The following is a 25,295-nucleotide window of genomic DNA, read 5'->3' as shown; positions in this document are numbered from 1 at the left end:
TTCTTTCTTTCTTTCTTTCTTTCTTTCTTTCTTTCTTTCTTTCTTTCTTTCTTTCTTTCTTTCTTTCTTTCTTCTTTCTTTCCCTTTCTTTTTCTTTCTTTCTTCTTTTCTTTCTTTCTTTCTTTCTTTCTTCTTTCTTTTTTCCTTCCTTCCTTCCTTCCTTCCTTTTTTTGACACATTTCTAATTTTCACTAGAATTGCTGACACCAGTCTTCACCTAAGATGAAACAAATCCAAATTAACCACACTCACACAAGAAAACCCTTAGCAGTAGCTAAGGATTAGAGTATTTGACTCTAATTCTGTAAATATTTGCAAGAAAATCATATACAAATGTATTCTGCTTTTCCTGTCCTATTTCCCTAGTCTAGAATATGGTATCAACTTACCAAGGTACTCTGAAGAGTTTTGGAGCTTAGGCAAGAGTCCACTTTCTTCTAGATCTATGTCCTCAGGAATGAGGAAATGATAGAAACCCACAGAAAATGTGTAGGGTGGGGGTGCCTGGGTGGCTCAGTCGGTTAAGCATCTGCCTTCAGCTCAGGTCATGACCCCAGGGTCCTGGGATGGAGCCCAGAATTGGTCTTCCTTCTCAGCGGGGAGTCTGTCTCTCCCTCTCCCTCGGCCCCTCCCCCCATTCATTCTCTCTCTCTCTCTAATTAATAAAATCTTTAAAAAAAAAAAAGAAAGAAAATGTGTAGGGTGTAAGAGCTAGGGGGAGAATTTAGGGACAAAGAAGGAAACTGGCATAGTTGTCAAAAATTAATTTGTCCATTTTTCATCTCAGTAATATACTCCCCTTGCACTTCCACACTCCTAGAACATTTTTTTCTCTATATTATCCTAAAATATGGTTGTGCTGCTAATAACTCTTGAGGGAAGCTTTTTCTGGCAGCATCTCCTGTATAATCTACTGGTTTTGCAATGCTGAGTTAAAGGAACAAGTCAGAAGGTTGGGTTTTTTGCTGGTTGCCCTCACTGGGTTGGGCTTACTTTGCTATAATGTTACTGTTTGTTGAGGCCGAAGAGGTGGTGAGAGCTTTTTAAAAATGTTTTCCCCAGTCTTGAAGTGTATATAAGGGCATTAGAGATGCAGATAGAGACACTGGTTTGCCATAGTTCTTGTCCTTTATTTCCATTACAAGTATACTCTAGCAAGGAGAGGAGAGTGCTATGTCACCTACTGAACTGCAATACAAGGAGAAGGCAGGAGAAAGGTAAGAGAAAATATGTTTACTTCAAACTAAACTGAACCTTCTTCCCTAGATGATGCTTAGATGCCTTGATAATTTTTGTTTACCACAGCATCTCTATAAAGTATGACAAGAATCTCAAAGATTTCATCTTTTCAGTAGGAATTATAGTGAACACATATGCTCTTGCCTTGAGCAATCTTAGGTATTTGTGGGACAGAAACTACTTTTTGTTTAGTCCAATAAAGTATCTTCGAGAAAGATTATTTTATTTTTCCCTGAATTTCCTTCTTTTTTTCCCCCTAAGCCTCCCTTAAAATCTTTTAGCTAAGCCAATGTCTGTGCTTTTCTCTGCTGGAATTCCTCCATCTACCCAACCCCTTGGACTGTAGTAACTCTCCTTTTTTCTGTCTCTCCCTTCCCCATCATCATTATCACCTCATGGACTGGTGGTCCCATAATCATCTTTTACAAAGGCGCTCAGATACTTCACTGAAACCTTCTCTGTCCCAGAAGAGTTAGCTGCCTCACCATTTGTGCTCTCAAAGTACCTTGGAAACTCTTCCATTACCACTTATCTAATTGCACTGTGGTTATATGCTCACATCTGTTTCTCCCACTGGACTGTGATATCCTGCAGGACATGACTGTGCATTGTCAACTCTGTATCCCTACTGTCCAACCTAGTACCTTGCCCCTCAACAAATGTTTGATAAACGAATGAATCAAGAGTAGGAAAGCAGAGAGGAAAGCAGAGAGCAGCATGAAACAATTAAAGCGAACATATAAAGGATGGCATTAAAGGCTGTCTGCAGTCCTACTGTCTGTCCCCACATTCCCTGGGGAAAAAAGTGGGCAGTATCAATGTGGGTAACAGAAGAGGAAGCTGGAACTTGCCAACAGGATGCAGTAAGGCAAGTAAAACTGTGATCTGGCAGATTCTGGCTAGGAGGTAAATGTTGTCATGTACCTGTGTGATAAAGGACTGGTGATTTTTTTTTAAGAACTGATGATTTTAAAATCACTTAAATATGTATGTTTGATTTGTAGACACAGTGGTAATCTGCCATAAGCAATAATAATAATGATGAGTTACAATATATAAACTACCTACAATGTGGCAGATGCCTACTGGGCTGGGTGCTTTCTACATTATTGATAACTACCTCACTAACCCTGTATCTTTTTCACAATTTTATATATGAAGAAAAAAAGCTATGAACTTCTAAGTACTCTAATCTAGGCCACACAACTATTAAGTGTTGGGACGATACAACCTGGATCCATCAGTTGAAGCCAGAATCGACTTACCAGAGATCCACCCCAAGAAAAGTTCTTAGAAACCAATTAAACCGTTATCTATGTGGCAGGGGTGGATTCTTCTGATGTGGGACCAAATTAGGCTCCAGTTGATTCTGAGTTGCTGGGCTCCTATGATTTGCTACCTTTTTGCCAGAAGAATTTCAGCAAGTCCTTAATCCTTTCTTGACAGTGTTTTATTAGAACTTTGGCCAAAGGCTACATTTTGTCAGAATAACCAAGCTTACAGCATTTTAGGAGCTTTAGTCTGCAGGAAGTCTTAATACAACATTCCTGAGTTTTATTTAGAACCTTAAGGAGGGAAAATGCCTCATGCCTCACATTCTCTTTGTCTTGGCCAAAGTCCATAGGAAAGTCTCCGCTGATTGTTCCCCTGAGGTACACTCAGTCTAGCACTGTCATGCAGTTCTTCCCAGATTCATTCTCCCACTTCTGTATTCCCTCCCAACCATTTTCTTTCCTTCCTCTGCTACCTCTGAATCATGGTAAACCAAACTTCCCACCTGCCCAGTCTCTTCATAGAAAGCTCTTCCACCTTCCTATTTATCTGAAGCAGGAATCTCCTGAAGGACACATGTTGTTGTTTTTTCTCCCCTGTACCCATCCATGGAGGCAAGCCATTGATTGTTTTCTCTGTCTGAATTGCTGCAGGTGAGGGCTGCCCCTGTCTTACACATTCCAATCACTACAACTGAGCTATAACTCCTCAGGCTTTGTTTACAAATCTCTGTTCCTACTGACTAATCCTCATTTTTTATTGTGATTTGTATAATCTTCCTTAAAAGCAGGGACACTTTCATACCTGAAACCTCTCTTCAGCAATTAGCAATTCTATAGATACTCAGCATTTTTCACAAATAATGAAAATAATGGCAAATCCTTCTTTACTGAGACTCTTTCTTTCTCTCCCACCACTCCACATCTACTTCTGCTCACAACTGATCTTGTTGTATCACATTGTTCTTACTTTTTCAAATAGTTTTTTTCCTAATTAATTTTAGCCTCATGCATTTAGAACACTTAAGACTAAAATTTCCCTTAAATTTCTACTGGCATTGCATCTCAAAGTTTTGATATAAAATATTGTCATTATTGTTCAGTTCAAAATTATTTCAGTTATGATTTCTTCTTTGATCAGTGAATTTTTAGAAGTGTTTTTTTTATTTTTAAATATATCTTTGTTTTTGTTTTGTAACAATTCCACTCTAGTCAGAGAACATATTTTGTATGATTTGCCTCTCTTGTACCTTTTAAATATTGTTCATATGTGCCTGAAAAGAATGGGAATTCTCTGGTTTCAGATCCAGGGTTCTATGTATGCCCTCTAAATCAAGCTTGTTGTATTCTTTATCTTCAAGTTTTTGTGTTGTTTTACCTAAGAATAATATGGGGATGTATGTGGAAACCTCCCATAATGGTGGTGAGATACCAACTTCTCTCTGTGGTTCTGGTATGTTTTGTGTGCATTTGTGCATGTGTGTGTGTTGTGTGTGTTGATGTGTATAATTTTTAAGCTATTTTATAAGGTGCCACAAGCTTTGAATATACTGGTATTCTTATGTTGAATCTTTTATCAAGTTGTGAATCCCTTTTTTAATCTCTACTAATTCTTTTATTTATACTAATTAGCATAGATACCCTAGCTTTATTTTGGTGGATATTTGCTTAGTATCTCTTTTGTATCCTTTTACTTTCAACCTTTTAACAGCTTACATGTTAGGTGTGTCTCTTTGGAAACACCACAAGCCTGAATTTATTCCCCAAGCTGAATATTCTTCTCTTTTTTGAAAGGAAGTCAGTTCAATCAGTTTTATGTTTGCTGATATTTGGATTTGTTTCTACTATCTTATTTTGTGTTTTCTCATTGTCTTGCTTTTCTATGCTTTTTTTTCTTGATTGATTCAGGTTTGTTTTCTTCTTCCATTTTTTTCCCTCTATTTCTTTAGGAGAATAAAATCTATTTTTATTCTCTTAGTAATTATTCTTGATCTTTTAACATTCATGCTTAACAAAGGTTAAGCAATCTTAACCCACTCTAAACACTAGGACTTCAGAACACTTCAGGTCATCCTTTACTATTTATATGCTGTTGTGGTCCAGCATTTTAAATTTCCCTTTAAAAAAACTTATAAACAAAATATCTTTATTTTTTATAAGGTGAAATTCTCTCCTAACTGATCATCATACTTCCACACTGGCATCCCTAAGGTCTATTCACAACAGACCAGCCAAAGATACTTTGTCTTAAACAAAAACAAACAAAAAACTTCACTTTTATTAAAATGTATAATATGCATGTAGAAAAGTACACGGAACTTGTGTACAGCTCGATGAATTTTGCAAAATGAGTACATTCATACAACTATCCAGTTCAAGAATTGAATGATAGCCAGCATCCAAGAAGCATCTTTTGTGTCCCCCTCACAATCATGAGACCTTTCCTGCTCTGTGAGAGCTAATAGACTGATCTGTAACACCATAGTTTGCCCCTTTTTGAATTTCATATAAAAGAAAACATGCAATACATATTATTTTGTGTCTGGATGCTACCATTCACCATTACCCTTATGAGACTCAGCCATGTTATTTCATGTAAGAGTGGTCTATTCATGTCTATTGCTGTGTAGTACTTCACTGTATGAATCTACCAAAATGTATCCATTATATTCTTGATGGGCATTGGGCTTGTTTCTAGCTTTGTGCTATATTTAGTAATGTTACCAACAATTATTGTGTAAATCTTTTAGTGCACATGTGCATACAAATCTGTATAATATGATATATCCCTAGAAGTGGAATTATTGCAAAATAGGGCAAACATAGGGTTATTTTGAGAAGAGGCTGTTAAGTGGTTTTTCAAAGTATTTGTAACGATTTAATTTTATGCTGCTGATGAATATCAGTGTAGGAGTTCCCATTGCTCTATATCTTCAATAATACTTTCTCTTAACTTTTAATTTTGAGATAATTTTAGATTTGCATGAGTTGCAAAAGTGTGACAGAGAATTTCTGTATCTAGTAACTAAAGGGGAGTCTGGGTAACAGCATACAGAAAGAGCATACGCTTATCAAAGCTAAGAAATGAACATTGGCATAATACACATTAGACTACACATGTCTCCTTAGTCTTCTCTACCAGATAACTTTGTCTTTTGTGATTTTGACATATTTAAAAGGTACTGGTGGATATATGTGTAGAATATCCCTTTATTTGTGTTTATCAGATGTGTTCCCATGATTAGATCAAGGTTATGCATTCTTGGGAAGGAGGCTACAGGGATACCCATGACTTGTGATGTAATTTTGATCATTTGGTTAAAGTGGTGTATGCCAGAGTTTCCATTGTAAGCTTATTATTTTCCCCCTGTGGGATAAATAAATATTTGGAGGAAGATACTTTGAGAATCTGAAAATATCTTGTTTCTGTTTAAATTTTTATCACTGCTTTTAGTATCCACAGGTGAATCCTCCCTGCATCAATTATTATGATGTTGTTCCAGTGGTGATTTTCCATTCTCCTTATTTATTAATTATAATTCTTCTATAGGGAAACATTATACTTTTTATCTCATTTGCTTGTTCATATTTTTATTTATATTAATATGAAATCATGGATATTCATTTTATTTTTTGAGTTATAATACTCAGTACTGTTGTTTATCTATTGTTATGTTATTTATTTTTCCACTAAGGTTGTTCTGATTTTAGCACAAGGAGCCAATGGGACGATATACCCTCATCCTCAAAAAAAAAATTATTTTGCATGCTTTTTCCCTTCCTGGGACCACAGATGTTTCAGGTTCATCTTGTATCTTTCCTGCCATAGTCTTGGAAGCAACCACTTCTCAAGGACTGCTGATTGCTTGTGTTGAAGAATAATATTTAGAAACCAAAAAAATCTAGATACTGGTTGTGCTTAATGGGGATGCTGCTGCTTCTAATACCTCTTAGTGGCTAAAACTAGGAAATACATGTATGTATACTAACCCAGGCATAAGCATACATCTTTGTTAATTATCTGTCTAGCATCTACCTCTATAATCGATGCTTCTCAATGGATCTATCTTAACTAAAATCCATGACTCCATACTGATGGGTATGACACCAGCACCCCAGTGTTTGTGCTATCCTTCTCTCTTTCTTTATTTGTAATTTCTTTCTTTGACAGTTAGCAGCCTGGCTTTCATCTGTAATATATTTACTTATTTGGTCAAGCCTAATATACATGTAAAGTCATTACATAAATGCTGAACACACTCTTGTGAATGATATATTTATCAACTACAACATAGTTTTTGTATAGATCTTTTATTTTAGCGTTATGGTATTGCTCAAAATATTTTTGTTCAAGTTTCTTAAGTCAACTACTTTCTTTCCCACTTCTTCCAGTGTGGATATGTAATTTATGTTAAAACAGTTAAAGTCATTGTTACAGCTGACATTCCTCCTTGGATTTCCCCGACATCCTGGTTGATCTTTAAAATTCACATGTAGTAAAACTCTCTCTTTTTTGGCATATAGTTCCATGAGTTTTGGACAAAGATGTAGCAGGCATCCATCAACAGATTTTCTTATAGGAAAGTTCCATCACACACAAGATTCTCTCATGTTGCCTGTTTGTAATTAATATGCAGTACCTTCCCATTCCCAACTTAGCTGTTTCTGTGTTTGTATTTTTGCTTTTCCAGAGTATTATATTATATAAATGGCATCATACAGTTCATAGTCTTTGGGGTCTGGTTTCACTTAGTAAATTGTGCATAAGATTCATTTATGTTGCATGTCTGTTACTTTTTATTGTTGGTCAGTATTCCACTGTATGGATGTACCATGTTCTGTTTATCCATTTACCATTTGAAGGACATGTGGATGACTGTGGAAAAAAAAAAACTGCTCTAAATATCTATGTACAGGTTTTGGCATGAAACTAAGTTTCCATCTCTTTTGAGTTAATACCTAGAAGTGAGGTTGCTGGGCCATATGGTACATACATGTTTAACTTTATGAGAAACTACCAAGCTATCTTCCAAAGTGACTGTACCATTTTTAATTTCCACCAGCAATGTATGAGAGCTCCAGATGTTCTGCATCTTTGTCAGAACTTGGTAGGGCTATTTTCCCCCTCTTTTAAAAAAGAATGGGTGGTATCACATAGTTTTAATTTGCATTTACCTAATTAACTATCTCTTAATGTGCTTATTTGCCATTCATATATTCTTTTTGGTGAATTGCCTGTTTGGATCTTTTGCCAATTTATTTTATTGGGTTTTTTGTTTTATTACTGTTGTGTTTGTAGAATTTGTTTTATAGTCTGAATACAGGTTCTTTGTCAGAAATGTGATTTGTAAATGTTTTCGCCTTGTCGGTGGTTTTTCTTTTTATTCTCTTAACTGTGTTTACCAGAGCAAAAAAAAAAAAAATTGTGACAAAGTTTAATTTATCAATATTTCTTTTACACATTGTGTTTTGGTAGTGTATCTAAAAACTCATCAACAAACACAAGGTCATTCAGACCTCTTCTTATATTTTCTTCTAGAAGTTTAATGGTTTTATATTTACATTTAGGTCAATGATCTGATTTGCATTAATTTTCAAGTTATGTATGAGATATGATTACCTGTTGATATTCATTTATTCTAGCACCATCTGTTGAAATGACTAACCTTTCTTAATTGAATTACCTTTACATATTGGTCACAAATCAATGACTGGGGTGTTTTGTTCCATTGATTTATATGTCTATCCTTCACCAATAGCACGCTTCTTTGATTAATGTAACTCTATAGTAACTTCTGAAGTTAGGTAGTGTGATTCCTAGAGTTTACTTCTTTTTTCAGAATTGTTCAGCTATTCTAGTTCCTTTAGAATCAACTTATTGCCTGCATAATATTCCATTGTGTATATATACCACATCTTCTTTATCCACTCATCTGTCAATGGACGTCTTGGCTCTTTCCATAGTTTGGCTATTGTGGACATTGCTGCTGAGACTTTTATCACAAATGGATGTTGAAATTTATCAAAAACTTTTTTCTCCATTAAGATGATCATATTGCTTTCCTTATTTAGTCTGTTAATATGGTGAATTATGTTCTTTGATTTTTGAATATTGTACTAGGCTTACATTCCTGGAAAAATATATGCCTTAGTCATGATGTATTAATCTTTTTATATATTCCTGGATTTAATTTTTTAATATTTTGTTGATGATTTTTGAGTCTTTGTTCAGAAGGCATATTGGCCTATAGTCTTCTTTTCCTGTAATACCTGTCCAATTTTAGAATTAGGGTATGCTCGCCTCATAAAATGAGTTGTGATTTGTTATCCCCTCTTTTATTTTCTGGAAGAGATTGTACAGAATTGTTATACTTTGTTCCTCAAATACTTAGCAGAATTCAGGGGTGAAAACATTCTGGGTCTTGCTTATTTTGGAAGATTTCTGACTATCCGTTCAATTTAATAGGTATAGATTATTTATTTCTTCTTAAGTGAGATTTGGTAGTTTGTGTCTTTAAAGAAATTGGTCCATTTCATCTATGTTTTTGAATGTATGCATATGGATTGTTTCTAGTATTCTCTTATTATACTTTTAAGTCTGTAGAGTCTGTCATGATATCACCCTTTTTATTGCTGACATTTATAATTTGTATTTTCTTTCTCTCTCTCTCTCTTCCTCCCTCCCTTCCTCTCTGTCTCTTTTGTTAATATAGTTACAGGTTTATCAATTTTATTGATTTTTCAAAGTACCAGTTTTTGGTATTTTTTTCTATTTTTGGTTGCTTTTTAATATTCTCTCATGATTTCTTTTATTATTCTTTTTATTAACGTATAATGTATTATTTGTTTCAGGGTTACAGGTCTGTGATTCATCAGTCTTACACAATGCACAGCGCTCACCACACCACTTACCCTCCCCAATGTCCATCATCCAGCCACCCCATCCCCCCCGACCCCCTCCACTCCAGCAACCCTCAGTTTGTTTCCTAAGATTAAGAGTCTGCCTTGTTTCTCAAATTCCACATATCAGTGAGATCATACGATAATTGTCTTTCTCTGATTGACTCATTTTGCTTAGCATAATACCCTCTAGTTCCATCCATGTCACTGCAAATGGCAAGATTTCATTTTTTATGGCTATTTTTGTTTTTTAATTTCATTGATTTTTTTTTTTTTTTTTTTTTTTTTAGATTTTACTTATCTGTTTGACAGAGAGAGAGAATACAAGCAGGGGGAGCAGCAGGGAAAGAGAAGCAGGCTCCCACTGAGCCACCCAGGCACCCCTAATTTCATTGATTTCTGCTATTATTTTTATTATTTACTGTTTCTACTTACTTTGTGTTCATCAATGCTCTTCTTTTTCTAATTTCTTAAACAGGAATCTTAACTTATTTGTTGAGAACATTCTACTTTTCTAACAGCATTTAACACTGTAAATTTCTCTGTAAATATTGCTTTAGCTGCATCCTGCAAATTTTGCTATGTTGTATTTTCATTTTCAGTCAGTTTGAAATATTTTCTAATTTCCTCTTTGACCATGAGTTATACAGAAGTGTATTGTTTAGTTTTCAAATACTTGAGAATTTTCTATATATCTTCGTATTATAGAATACTTTAATTCTGTGACCTGAAAACATACTTTGTATGAATTTTTGATGTGAAATTGAAAAAAAGTGTTTATATACACATTTGTATCTATAATATAGTGCTATTGTTGATAGAGTGTTGAAGACACTTAAGGTCCCATCACCAGACAATCTTCTAGTCTCCTTCTTATTCAAACTCCTGACTACAGCTACCATATACATTTTGAGAACTCTAAGTCCATCTGCAGCATAGCTATCTATTTTTATGTCCAGCCTTTGTATGCACTCAAATATGCATTACACTTCTTTTCTTGGAGGTCACAAAGGCTCTTCAAAATCAATTGGCCTCCATATAATTTAAAACAAACCTACTCTTTCTATTTTGGTGAGTATTATTTTCATAATCTACATAGTTGCCCAACTGAGACATGTGGTTCATTCTTGACTCCTTCCTTATCTCCCATTCCAGAAGGTAATCAAATCTTGCCACTTTTCTCTTCATTTTCATGAAAAGTTCTCATTTTTTAGCCCAGTCTCTTTAGTAGTACCCTGGTTTGCCCTTTGTCTCTGGACTTGAATATCATCCAATTAGTCTCCATAAAAGTATTGATCTATTTGAAACATGAATTTAATAATTGCCATTTGCCCATTTTTCCATAAATCTTTCAATGACTTTTAATTGCCTTGTTATAACAAACATGCAAACACCCAAGCCCTGGCACAGCAGGTTGCTCATAATCTCGCTCCTCTCTTCTGTATCTTGTTTTATCACCACACTTCCATTCTTCCTGTCCCTTACATTTGACCACACTGAACTGCTAGCAAAATATCTCCTACTCTCCTTTGAAATGTGTTCATCTCTTATGCATTACTTTTGCTCTATAAATTTATGTTTAATCACTTAATGTATCATATTGTAATCATTTGCTATTTGTATATTTCCCCTATTAGATTATAAGATCTTTTAGGGTAGGAAATGTAATTTCATCTTCTCCACATCCCTTCCTATACCCAGCAGAGTGTCTGACTTATAATAAATACTTAATAAATCTTGTTTTGAATGAATGACTAAATGAATGATTTATTGAATGAAAGAAGAAGCAATTGAACCCAGACTGGAAACTGTATATTCTACTTAGAATAACACACTGACATTTTATGTCTGTATGTATTCATATATGTTAGCAGAACAATAACTAGTTACTGCCTTATATACCATTTCAGTAAAGGACAGATCTCACTTTATAAATGAGCAAAACAATGTTTGCTCTTTGGTTTTACTTTTTTAACACTTTTGGTCATAGAAGCAACTGTTACAGTGTCTTGAATTCTACATAAATATTCAGGTATTATATTTTTAAAAAGGATGTAACTGATAGCTAAATGCATTGCTTTTCACTTACTCCCATAGGAACTTGATTGCCACTTGTATGCCATCTCATAGTCTCATGTTATCTTGCTACAACATACTCTCATCAGTTTCTCTCTTCTCTAACCAGAAGACCTTAGTGTTACCTATAATTCATGAGCTCCCTCCATTTGATTTATAAAAGGTTAAATAAAAATTGTCCCAGGCCATGTTAAATGACAGAATAAATCTCAACTAGTTTCTGATCTATACAACAGTATTCCTAATCTTTGAGGCCATGCTTTGCCAAAAATATTTTGAATATTTAACTACATTATATTCAATGTTTTTTCCTTGTATAAGAGCATATTTTTACCCTCACACATCTTTAGGGAATTGGCCAAAACTAAAATCTCCGTACAGATGTTGAATTGACGTGGAATGGTGAAGCTGTTGAAATTAACATATAAATGCCATAGGTTGTTCAGGAAGTACAATGAAGTGTAGTACTTGGGTATCCTGTTAATGAATTTAGATGATGATTTTGCACCACAAAAGTTTTGAAATACTGTCTCTTTAGGTCACTTGACAAAGATGAATTATGGTGGTTTGTAAAGCATCAAGGCAATCCATTAAGCATGCAAGTTAGCACATAGCAAACTCTTAATAGATGCAAACCTTTATAATCATTCTTTTTTATTTAAATTTATTCTTCAGGAAGCTGTAAAAATGATTACGTTAGTTTCTATAAAATTCTTACTAATCCTAGAAAGCATAAAAAATGAGATTTTGCTGTTTTTGTTCTTGTTAATGATATATTTCTTTTGGTTCCTGGATTATATTCTACTGTAATCTAGAGTGTGAATATCAAAGAATCATTTGTCTCAAAAAAGGACTGTTGTGGAGGCCCTGTTTGGGGCTTTTCTATTTACTTCTACCTCCAACTCAACATTTGCAGCACAAATTATCAGAAAGATGAGAGTTAAATATCAACTATTACGATTTTATTTTTTCTTATTTAAAAGAGAACTGTGTGCATAATGACCCCTTCCTTGAATGAGGAGGATAAATAGATTGATATATTTTCATTCATTGAATATGGCACATTTTCTCTTAGGGATTAAGTTAATTTCTTCTTCAAAATGTCCCTCTCCACCATCTCATGGTCTTTCCTGAATTTCAGGTGTTCATTCACAGAATAGGGCAATATTCTGCATAGAGTAATAAAAATGAAATGTAACAAAGATGGAAAATCAGATCTGGCATTTAGGAGACAGTTTTAATATGCCACAAATTCTCACATCCTAAGACTGCTGCAGAGTTAATAGACTTATTGTATGTCCTGCGGAACCATGGTACGGAAATAACTGATAAGGAAACAAATTAGCTAAATCATAGTTAAGACACTGCTTTTGTAGTGATTGATTAAAATTTGGTTCACGGAGTATTATTTGTGACTGATGCAAAACAAGGAGTCAAACCAATTAAGGTCATTAAAGAGCCCAGAGAACTTTACTCCAAAAATCATGTTTACCTTTGCTTTCAACTGAAAGTAATTGTTTTCTGTTCACCTGAATTTTCCACTTCACTCACCCTATTCCTTGAACAGGAAACCTCAGAGTGCTTTCTCATTATTAATCTTGATTCGCTTTCTCTCCCTCCTATCCTGTTTCCCTATCTGCTCTCCTCACTGCACCCCCACACCCAGCACATCTATTTAGAAGCAGCTTTATTTAATTATCTGTTTAGCACCTTCTCTTAAGATGGTCATCTGCAGAGAAAACCATCATCTCCCCAGCTCGGCTTCCCTTTACCTAAGGGAATCACTTTCACAGATATTCTGCAACAATAGGATGACAAGTGATAGTCCTGGTTCTGACCCTTCAAACTATATCCCCCACCTCGTTTCTTCACTAAACATGTAATTCATGTGCATTAGCCTCCGTTAAAAGAAATGCAGTACACCAGGAGCAAATAGCCCCACTGTCCTCCACAGGGGTCAGAGAACAATGAAGTGCTTCAGTCAGTGCTGGCACTCCTTTTTAAAAGGGATATTGCCAAACAAGAAGGTAACCAGTAGAAGGTGTCCAAGATATTCAACAGTGTTAACAAGGTATCAGAAGACCGTTGGAGGGAAGAAGGGCTCTTCAATATGAGATTTGGGGATCTGGGATCGAGTCCCATGCTTTTCAATGCCTGAAGGTATTAAACTTATTCTGTATTTCCTCTGAGGTCCAGACCAAGTCAGTAGGTAAAGATTATGTGGAGATTACTGTAACTCAATGTAAGGAAGCAAATCTTATTGACTCTACTTCTACAACGTATTCTGATCTTTCCACTTCTCTTTCTGAATCCAAGGTACCATCATCACTCACGCCACCTTCTTCAGTAACCCTCCATCTGGTCTCTCTGCTTCCACTTTTTTTTTTTTTTTTTTTTGCCTCTCCAATCCATTCTCTAAAGAGCAGCCAGAGAGATATTTTTAAAACCTAAATCAGGTTGTGCATTTCCTGACACTCTAGTGTTCTCTTCCTTAGTAAAAATCCAAATTCCTTTCCATTGTCCACAAGGCCCTAAATGGTCCAGTCCCTGCCTATCTTTTGCCCTCCTCTTTCCTGTTGCTCCATGTGTTCTAGCCACACTGGCCATCTTTCTTCTCTAGGAACATGCCAACACTCCTTTCCAGTTTCAGACCTTTGCATCGGCTATTGCTTCTGAAGGAACACTCAGTGCCCTCAGATTCCACACCTCTGACTCCCTCTTATTACTCAGCATCAACCCAAATGCCACCTTCTAAGAGAGACCTTACCTTGATACTCACACTAAAGGAACTCTCCCTTGAAATATATCTATTTTTCCCTATAACCCTATCACTCTCTGACATCATCCATTCTACTTATTTCTTTGTTTCTAACAAAGATTCATGAGAGCAGAACTTTGTTTTAATCACTGCTACAGTTGACACTTGAACAACTTGGGGGTTACGGGTGCTGATCCCCATGCAATCGAAAATCCATGTATAACTTTGACTCCCCCCAAACTTAACTACTAATAGCTTACTGTTGACCAGAAACCTTACCAATAACATAAATAGTGAACAATTATTTTGTATGTCATATGTATTATATAATTGTATTCTTACAATAAAGTAAGCTAAGAGAAGAGAAAATGGTATTTAAAAATCAAAAGGAAGAGAAAATATGTTTACAGTACTGTACTGCATTTATTGGGAAAAAAAAAACCCACATATAACTGGACCCATGCGGTTCAATGTTGTGTTGTTCATCACAACTGTATATCCACCTTGCCTGGGACAATGTCTGACCTATGACAGAATCACTAAAACTTTGTTAGACTTGGTTACCTTTCTAGCCCCTTATACTCTAAGATTCTATGATTCTAGGTCTCATTATTCTTAATTTCATCATGTCCAGAAACAAGTTCAGTGTGGCTTATTTCTTAGGTGAATGTTTATTTGCAGTTAAATATTGTATCTGCAGCATATTTTACCTACCATATGATGGCACAGTAAGTAGTTAAGTATGATCCTAGAGTCCCTCAGACTGTGAATCTCTAACTAGAGTCTGTCAAGCAGCATTGTGCTCGTTATTTAGACTTTTTATTTTAAATGTTTTTATATACAAATTGGGGATAATAACAGTGCCCCCTCATAGTGTGTTTAGTTGAGTGAGGAGATATATGCACGGTATTTAACACAGTGCCTGACAAATGCTAGGCTCTCAATTAGCCATTAATAATAGTAGCAGTTTTAATGTTTTTACACAATTGTGCAACTGTCAAGTAGGTCCTTTTGTATGAGACTAAGTCAATACCAAGGTGAATTGAATAATGGCCAGAATCTAAGTATGCCTTTAAGGTTGTTTAGTCCAGAAAAAGAAATGTATACCATTTTTCAGTGCTGCCCTTTCTAACCTTACATGTTTATTTTGACAAATGATAAGCTTTCAGATTACTTCAAAGAGAGAGGGAAAAATGAGATTTGATGAAAGAATATTTCCATCTTTTAACCCTTGCGTAACTCAGAAATTTTCTTTCTAAGAGGGCCTGGTGTAAATTTAGAATTTACAATGATGGTAAACAACTGTACTCATATTGTATATAGATTGTATGTTGTTTCACTCTTATGTGTTGTTTTATGATAGAATAAGTAAAAAAAATACATTGACATTCAATATAAAAGTGAAATAACTTTAAAATATCAATAACTAGGGGGCGCCTGGGTGGCTCAGTTGGTTAAGCAACTGCCTTCGGCTCAGGTCATGATCCTGGAGTCCCGGGATCGAGTCCCGCATCGGGCTCCCTGCTCAGCGAGGAGCCTGCTTCTCCCTCTGACCCTCCCCCCTCTCATGTACTCTCTCTCATTCTCGCTCTCTCAAATGAATAAATAAATCTTTAAAAAATATATATCAATAACTAGGGGTGCCTGGGTGGCTCAGTCGTTAAGCGTCTGCCTTTGGCTCAGGTCATGATCCTAGGGTCCTGGGATCGAGTCCCACATCGGGCTCCCTGCTCGGCGGGAAGCCTGCTTCTCCCTCTCCCATTCCCCCTGCTTGTGTTCCTGCTCTCGCTCTCTCTCTCTCTCTCTGTCAAATAAATAAATAAATCTAAAAATAAAATAAAATAAAATAAAATAAAATAAAAATCAATAACTATGTAATCAACATTATTTAGCAAGAGAAACGAACTCTACTTGTTCTTATCTGCATTTGTAAGAGCATATAGAAGTCAATATGATAGACACATCATTATGCATATCTACTGTTACAATTCACCTTAAGTATTAATTCTTCTCCATTCATATGAATAATTCATAAGAATAATTAGAATTAGTAATTTTTTTAGAATTAGCTTCACTTTAAGTTTTTTTAAAGTATTTTTGAGAACTATCACATTTCTAAGGACTAAATACCCTTGATCTGTGCTTTTTGATCATGATTCAATGGGATTGTTTTTCTTTCAATTTTTCTTTTTATAGCATATAAAATAGCCAACCCACAGTTTGTATTTCATGACTGTCTCCAACTCTTGTCAAGGAATGACAAAATTACAGTCCTGTCAAAACATATTAGCAACTGTACACAATCTTTGGGTACCTATAGTTTTCATACATATTCATATTCTAATATTACAAATATAATCCTTGGTTGAAAGGTATATTGATCTGATCCTATTTAGAAAAGCTTTCTCTTCTTAGGAATGAGTGATTATTCAGTTTTTCTGTACATTGTATTTCTTTATCATGGTGAGTATGATTTCCTTAACAAGGTAAATTTTCTCTGACTTTCAAGAAAAGTAAGTTGGAAAACAAACCAAATTATTTTCAATAGGAACTCAAGGAAACATGCTTGCAGGAATTCCATGTGCCCTGTTAGTTAAAAGAAAATGATGTGTGGATTGATTGTCTAACTAAGCTCCTAATTTCTCTGCACATATTTATCATCAATCTATAAACTTAGCTACTCATTTGCACATCTGGGTATACATAGTGGTTATTGTTACCAAATCAGGTATTTCACTAAACATACTCATTTAGCACAAAGCAAATATAGTGTGTCTGCCTCTTTCATTCAGTTCTCAGCAACTAAAGCTAAGTCAAGTATACATTTTCCAAAATTTAATGAAATCACCATCAAAATAGAATGTCAAGGTGCCAGCTGTCTCTTCTTCAGCTTTCTGGGGCTTTATTTATTGATTAAGTGGCTTGCATCTCTACAAGGTCACCATTCCCTTTTCTAAAACCTTGACCACAGACCATTCAATTGTGTGGCTGTTAAATTTTCAGCAGGCAGTGGGTATTTTAATATAATCTACCAAAAGTCCAATTTTCTGACACATGCCACAGTATATCAGTAAATAGGTACCCCTCCCAGAACTCACTCTAGGAGAAGCAATTGTTCTCATGCTTGGAGAGTCCTAACAACATGTGGAAAATGTGACAGGGAGAGCAGAGTATGCCTACATATCAGTTATTTAAGCCTTGACTAAGCAGGAGTTTTATTGTGAAGATACTCATGAACCATGCTTTATATACAAAATAGTACCAGTAACCCACCCTAAAAATAAGCTCCAGAGAATGATTTTTCCTAGTAGATGATATCGCATATAGGATGATCCAACTGCATCTGGAAGTTTTCCATGTATTGAGGGAGTTTGGCAGTGACACCTACCATTCAATAGACTGGAAGCTCTTGATGGTATGACTGCTAGAAGGGTGTTTCTCTCTTCCTCTTGGCTCCATAGGCATTGCTTTTTTGTCCAAGTCCAGTGATGGGTATTAAGAAGGACATGTATTGCATGGAGCACTGGGTGTTATATGCAAACAATGAATTATGGAACACTACATCAAAAATTAATGAGGTACTGTATGGTGACTAACATAACATAAAAATAAATAAATAAATACTCCCTTTGGAGTATCTTTATTTTAACACTGGCAAGCATTTAGGATATACTTAACTGGAGTTACAGGTTTAGGGATAAGGAATTGAAGTATTCTGTGAGTTGATGAGATGGGCCCAAAGGGGTATATATATTCTGATTCCTTGTACTAAGGAAGAAGTATGCAATGGATACTGGCATTTCTTCTTACCATAGGATCTTAGTAATGTCACCTCAACTTCTCAAGTCAGGTAATAAAAGATGTGGGACTGGAAGAGAATAGAGAGAACCCAGAGAGAGAAACAAAAGATATAATGATATATATTGATATATATAATGGATAGTAGATAGAGGTGGAATGATGGCAATATCATCCATGATGAATAATATTAAAGTGTTTTTTTTTCACTATTTGATAAAGCAATTGTTATTTTCTACTGAATTTCAATGAAGAAGTGCAGCCTAGAATGATGAAGCAAGGTAAGGCAACTGGTCATAGTTAACATGTTCCAAACTGGGTGAATAGACACAGATGGCATCAGACACCACTGGCATGTTGAATAATATTTGGGACATCTGTGTGATTAATCATGACTCTTTTTTCCACTAATGTATTATGTACAAATAAGACCTATTTTATTTCTAAAAGAAGGCTATCCAAATGGAGATTACAATTATCTATAGACAGTCACATAGAATGTCTGATGCACAACAGAAGAAAAGTAATGGTACATTTAACTATTGTAAATCTGTGAGTAGATGTGTAAGCATAAGGTTTGACACCTTGGAAACACAGTAACAGATCACGTAGAAGTGGCATAGTCATATATAGAGGTGGGGTAATTGGAATGACATATCACACCCACATTACTAAAAAGCTGGGTAGCAAGCCATACTAACCACTGTGGGCAGCAGCTGATTTACAAAAGACATACATATAATGGTAAGGGAAACACAGGTCCCCACATATGTTCTATGTTGAAGGATAATGTCCAAGATCCAAATCTGAGCTCCATGATGCTAACCAATCCTTTTCCGGGGTTTCTGGTGCCTGGTTCATCACAATATCTCTTTGTGATAGAAGTTTCTGGAATATTTTTGCCTGTCATTTGAGCATATTGATACACATACCCAAAAAAGGGCCCTTTTAATGATTATCATCAGCAATTAGAATCACCATATATTCATAGAGTACAATTCTGAACATTTTGTTAAGTTGTTTGAATAGATCTGGCACAGCCATATATATATATATATATATATATATATATATATCTTGGTACAGGACTGGGTGTTTGGGAGGTGGAAGGGTGGGAAGCATGGGTAGGGTGTCAATGTGAGAGTTCTGGATTTAGGCTAGAACTAAAGTGATTAGCAAGAACACAAATAAGGAAAGAGAATTGATATATATTGGGTCTATGTTATGTACTAGACACTTGTTCATGTGCTTTATATATTATATACCATTAAATAGTAAAGTCCTCTTAACCCTTTATTACTTAACCCTTTAGCGCTATTCATAAAGCTCAAGTATCACCTGATAATGTTTTCTTTTCCCTTTAAACTATGCTAAAAGTCCCTGGAATTTTTTTGTCTGTCATTTTGGGCTACAAAAAAGAAAATGATTTTAATGACCATCATCATCAATTAGCCCTTATCAGATATTCACAGAGTACAATTCTGAACATTCTGTTAAATTGGTTGAATAGATCTGGCACTGCCTTACAGGCAGTTTTAAAATACATTTTAGGGGCGCCTGGGTGGCTCAGTTGGTTAAGCGACTGCCTTCGGCTCAGGTCATGATCCTGGAGTCCCAGGATCGAGTCCCGCATCGGGCTCCCTGCTTGGAAGGGAGTCTGCTTCTCCCTCTGACCCTCCCCCCTCTCCTGCTCTCTCTCTCTCATTCTCTCTCTCAAATAAATAAATAAATAAAATCTTTAAAAAAATACATTTTAATTCTGTGACTTCACTGAATTCATGTGTCAGTTCTAGTAATTCTTTGGTGGAGTTTTTCAGGTTTTCTACATAGAGTACCATGTTGTCGGCAAATAGTGAAATTTTGACTCCTTTCTTCTGATTTGGATGCCTTTTATTTCTTTTTGTTGTCTGATTCCTGAGGTTAGGACTTCCAATACTATGTTAAATAACAGTGATGAGTGTGGTCATCCCTGCCGTGTTCCTGACCATAGAGGAAAAGCTCTCAGTTTTTCCTCATTGAGGAGGGTATTTATTAGCTGTGGGTTTTTCATCTATGGCTTTTATGATACTGGGGTATGGTCCCTTTTTTCCTACTTTGTTGAGGGTTTTTATCAAGAATGGATGCTATATTTTGTCAAATGCTTTTTCTGCATCTATTGAGAGGATCATATGGTTTTTATCCTTTATTAATGTGGTGTATCACATTGATAGATTTGTAAATATTGAGCCACACTTGCAACTCAGTAATAAATCCCACTTGATCATGGTGAATGATTCTTTTAATGTATTGTTGGATTAGATTTATAAAATCAATGTACAGAAATCTATTGTATTTCTATACACCAATAATGACACAGCAGAAAGAGAAGTCAAGGAATTAATCCTGTTTACAATCACATGAAAAACCATGAGAAACCTAGGAATAAATCTAACCAAAGAGGTGAAAGATCTATACTCTGAAAACTATAGAACACTTACGAAAGAAACTAAATAAGACACAAAGAAATGGAAAAACATTCCATGCTCATGGATTGGAAGAAAAAATATTGTTAAAATATCTATTCTATTCAAGACAATCTACACATTCAGTGCAATCCCTATCAAAATGCCAGCAGCATTTTTTCACAGAGCTAGAACAAATAATCCTAAAATCTGTATGGAAGCAGAAAAGACCAAGACCAAAGTAATGTTGAAAAATAAAAGCAAAGTGGGAGGTATCACAATCCCAGACTTCAAGCTGTATTACAAAGTTATAATCATCAAGACAGTATGGTACTGGCATAAAAACAGACATATAGATCAATGGAACAGAACAGAGAACCCAGATATGGACCCACAACTAAATGGTCAACTTATCTTCAACACAGCAGGAAAGAATATCCAATAGAACAAAATCTCTTCAACAAATGGTGTTGGGAAAACTGGACAGCCACATGCAAAGGAATGAAACTGGACCACTTTCTTATGCCATACACAAAAATAAATTCAAAATGGATGAAAGACCTAACTGTGAAACAGGAAACCATCAAAATACTAGAGGAGAACACAGACAGTAATTCTTTGACACGGACCATAGCAACTTCTTACTAGATACATCTCCGGAGGCAAGGGAAACAGAAGCAAAAATGAACTATTGGAACTTCATCAAGATAAAAAGCTTCTGCACAGTGAAAGAAACAATCAACAAAACTAAAAGGCAACCTTCAGAATGGAAGAGGGTGTTTGCAAATGACATATCTCATAAAGGGTTAGTATCAAAAATATATAAAGAACTTATCAAATTCAACACCCAAAAAACAAATAGCCAGTTAAAAATGACAGAATATATGAATAGACATTAAAAAAAATACAGATGCCTAACAGACAATTAAAGATGCTTAACATCATTCATCATCAGGGAAATACAAATCAAAACTACAATATCCCCTACACCTGTCAGAATGGCTAAAATCAATAACAGGAAACAACAGATGTTGGTGAGGCTGAGAAAAAGGAGAACCCTCTTGTATTGTTGGTAGGAATGTAAACTGGTGCAACCATTCTGGAAAATAGTATGGAAGTTCCTCAAAAAGTTAAAAATAGAATTATCCTATGATCCAGCAATGGTACTACTAGGTATTTATCCAAAGGATACAAAAATATTGATTTGAAGGGATACATGTACCCCAATGTTTATGGCAGCATTATCAACAATAGCCAAATTGTAGAAAGAGCCCAACTATCCATCAACTGATGAATGGATAAACATGATTTGGTATATATAATGGAATATTACTCAGCCATCAAAAGAATGAAATCTTGCCATTTGCAACAATGTGGACAGAGCTTGAGAGTATTATGCTAAGTGAAATAAGTCAGTCAGAGAAAGACAAACACCATATGATTTCACTCTTATGTGGAATTTAAGAAACAAAACAAATGAACATAGGGGGAAAAAAGAGAGAGAGAGGCAAACCAAGAAATAGACTCTTAACTACAGAGAACAAACTGAGGGTTGCTGAAGCATAGGTCAGTTAGGGGATGGGTTAAGTAGGTGATGGGTATTAGGGAGTGCACTGGTTGTGATGAGCACTGGGTGTTGTATATAATTGATGAATCACTAAATTCTACACCTGAAATTAATATTATACTGTATGTTAACTAACTGGAATTTAAATAAAAATGGGAAACTGCATATGTAAATTTTAATTCTATGTTTGAATAAGAAAGTAATATATAAAAATAGTGTATGATAGAATAATGAAAGTAATAAAGCACTACAAAAAGTGAAAAATATTGAAAAGCATAAAGAAGAAAGTAAAAGTCAGAAACCTCTCAAATTTGAACATCACATGTAATATCTGACCAAATTTGACCAATATGTATGTATTAGTGCCTTTCTTTTTATCTTCAGATATACATGCATATTTTAGCATAGTTCAGAATATACTGAACTATATTCTATTTTTTACTACTATATTCTATTTTTCACTACAATATTGTGCTATATTCTATTTTTCACTACTCTTTTTTTTTTCTTTTGAGAGTGAGAGAGAGAGGCAGGGGAGGGGCAGAGGGAGAAGGAGAGAGAGAATCTTAAGCAGGCTCCATGCCCAGAGCAGAGCCTGATGAGGGGCTCAATCTCATGAGATCCCACCCCCTGAGATCATGACCTGAGCTGAAATCAAGAGTCCAGTGCTTAACAGACTGAGCCACCCAGGCACCACACTACTACCTTCCCTTTCAAACCATTTCTTATGTCATTAAGAACATCACAATTTTAATGTTTCTATGTTAAATCCAATTATTTTTATGTACTATAATTTATTTAACTTTTCACTGAGTACTTTTTTCTAATACTTTATTGCTTCAAATAATACTGTAGTGAATATCTTTCTTCCTTTATTAATTTGTTTATTCAACATATTTTTATCAAATGCCTTTTGTGTGTCATCCTCCCTATGCCAGGCACGGGGCTGGGCTTTGGAGGTACCAAAGTGAGTAAATGAAGAAGATAGTTTATAAAAACAACTGAAAAAATAAATTGTATATGAAAGAGAAATGCTAATATAATTTTAACATAAATCTATGCTTATATTTCTGACCATTTTTGACATATATTATAGAGAAAGGATTATTGTGTCAGTGTGAATAAACATTTTGAAGGCTCTAGATATGTACGGCCTAACTGCTTTCCAGAATGATTCTATCAATTTACAAATACATTGGTAGTGTATTATATTACATTACTCACTCAACCACTATAAGCATATTATTAACATTTGATAAATATTTGATAAGTAAAAATGTTTCATTATTGACTTATATCTTATTTCCTTATTAGTGAAGTTAAACATATTTTCGTATGCTAGTCAGCTTTTTCTACATCTTCTCTTATGAACTGTTAGTCCATTATCTTTCCATATTATCCCATTGGAGCATTAGTGCCTTTCTTATCAATTTGTATGTTCTTTTTATACAGTAAAGTTATTTACCTTTTTTGTGATGTAATTTTATTAAATATTTAGTCTCCATTTGTATTCCCTTCAATTTTGCTTGTATTTTTGATATACATTAACTATAAAATATTAAATGCTTATGTTGATATTTTGTGATTTATTTCCACATAGAATTATATATTTTTTCGCAAACATAAAGTTGAAGGATGTATTTAAGTGTTTCTCATTCATACACAATTTACTTTTTCATTTGTAGAAACAGTTTCTCATCTAGGCCACTGTAAGCTACAAGGGGGATTATTGGCTGGTACTGGAATGGATCAAGGTAGAGAAGATCAAAGGGAGCTCTGGGAAGTCACGGGTTCTAGCATCTCCCTTTGGTAGAATCTCTATTATCTCTGTGTATACATTCCGCCTTATAACTTGGCCTTGTCATGATTGTACATGGCCCTGACTGACTTTATCTCTATATATACATATTTTATATATCCAATCCTCTTATTAACTGAGTGAGGCTCTCTGTGTTTCCCTCTTCAGATTCCAAAGGGCATGACCCAGTTCATCTTTATATACCAGATCTCAACATAGATTATTGGTCTCTACATGGACTGGCTGTTCTTGAGTTAATAAAACCTGGTAAACTCCAGAGGGTAACAATTAGCACAAAATGCTCCTCAAACTACCAAACATAACACTTAAATGCACAGTAAGTAATGTCAACAGAAAAACCTTGAAGAGCAAGTTTGGTAGATATTTGGGGGTGATTAATGCTAGCTAAGTTAAAAACAACCTCCAACTCTCAGTAACATAGCAAAATTCTTCATTTATAGATCATATCACAGTTTGGATATATGATGTGTGGCCTTTTGCACAATTATTAAAGGATCTGGCTCTTTCTATCTGTGGCACTGCTGTTTTCTAGGCCTTCTTAAAATCTACCCATAGGTTTCTTTGCTTTTAGCTGTCAACAAGCAAAGAGTGAGAGGGACTCAGTAGGACAGTCAGATTTTTACACTATATTATTTTGTACTCAGATGTCAGTCACCTTTTTATAGATTTGTTAATTTTACATAAGAAAACTAACAATGAACAATATTTCTTTTATCTCCCAGCTTCATTGATGGTTTATTCCTCAAGGTATATTTTCCCCCCTTCTCCTTTCTACTTATCTTTCATTCACACTCCTAGACAGAGTAAAGTTTTTTCTTGTTTCTACTTTCTATTCTGCCTTTATGAATTTTTTTCTTAAGGTTTCTTTTTTAAAAAATATTTTATTTATTTATTTGAGAGAGAGAGAGAGCACAAGCAGGTGGAGGGGCAGAGGGAGAGGGAGAAGAAGATGCCCCCACTGAGCAGAGAGCCTGATGTGGGGCTTGATCCCAGGACCCTGGGACCATGACCTGAGCTGAAGGCAGATGCTTAACCAACCCAGGTGCCCCTCTTAAGGTTTCTAATAGACTCCTTAGTAGCTTTTCCTTAAGCTGTATATCTGCTCCAGTACTGCTGTGACTTGACTATTAGTTATACTTACTCAATAATTCAGAATATATTAAATTATATAAATAAATAAATTAAGTTAATTAGTGTTAACTAGATGACCTACACATATTCTCTCAAACAGAGACAAGTAATACTCTTGTTTTGAATACAGAAGTAATTTTGACCACATTCAGTTGTGTCATGCTATGCCAAGTTAACAAAGTAAGCAAACTAAAATTTTGCTAACTTGAAATGATTTTGATTTTTTTATAATGTTTTGTTTTCTGGCTAATTGACCAATATTTAAATTCCTTGAGTTTCCTAGATTCAATGGTTT

This window comes from Mirounga leonina, unplaced genomic scaffold (assembly GCF_011800145.1).
Source record: "Mirounga leonina isolate KUSES-001 unplaced genomic scaffold, KU_Mleo_1.0 Mir_357, whole genome shotgun sequence".
NCBI lineage: Eukaryota > Metazoa > Chordata > Mammalia > Carnivora > Phocidae > Mirounga > Mirounga leonina.
Note: the sequence above shows the minus strand (reverse complement) of the source record.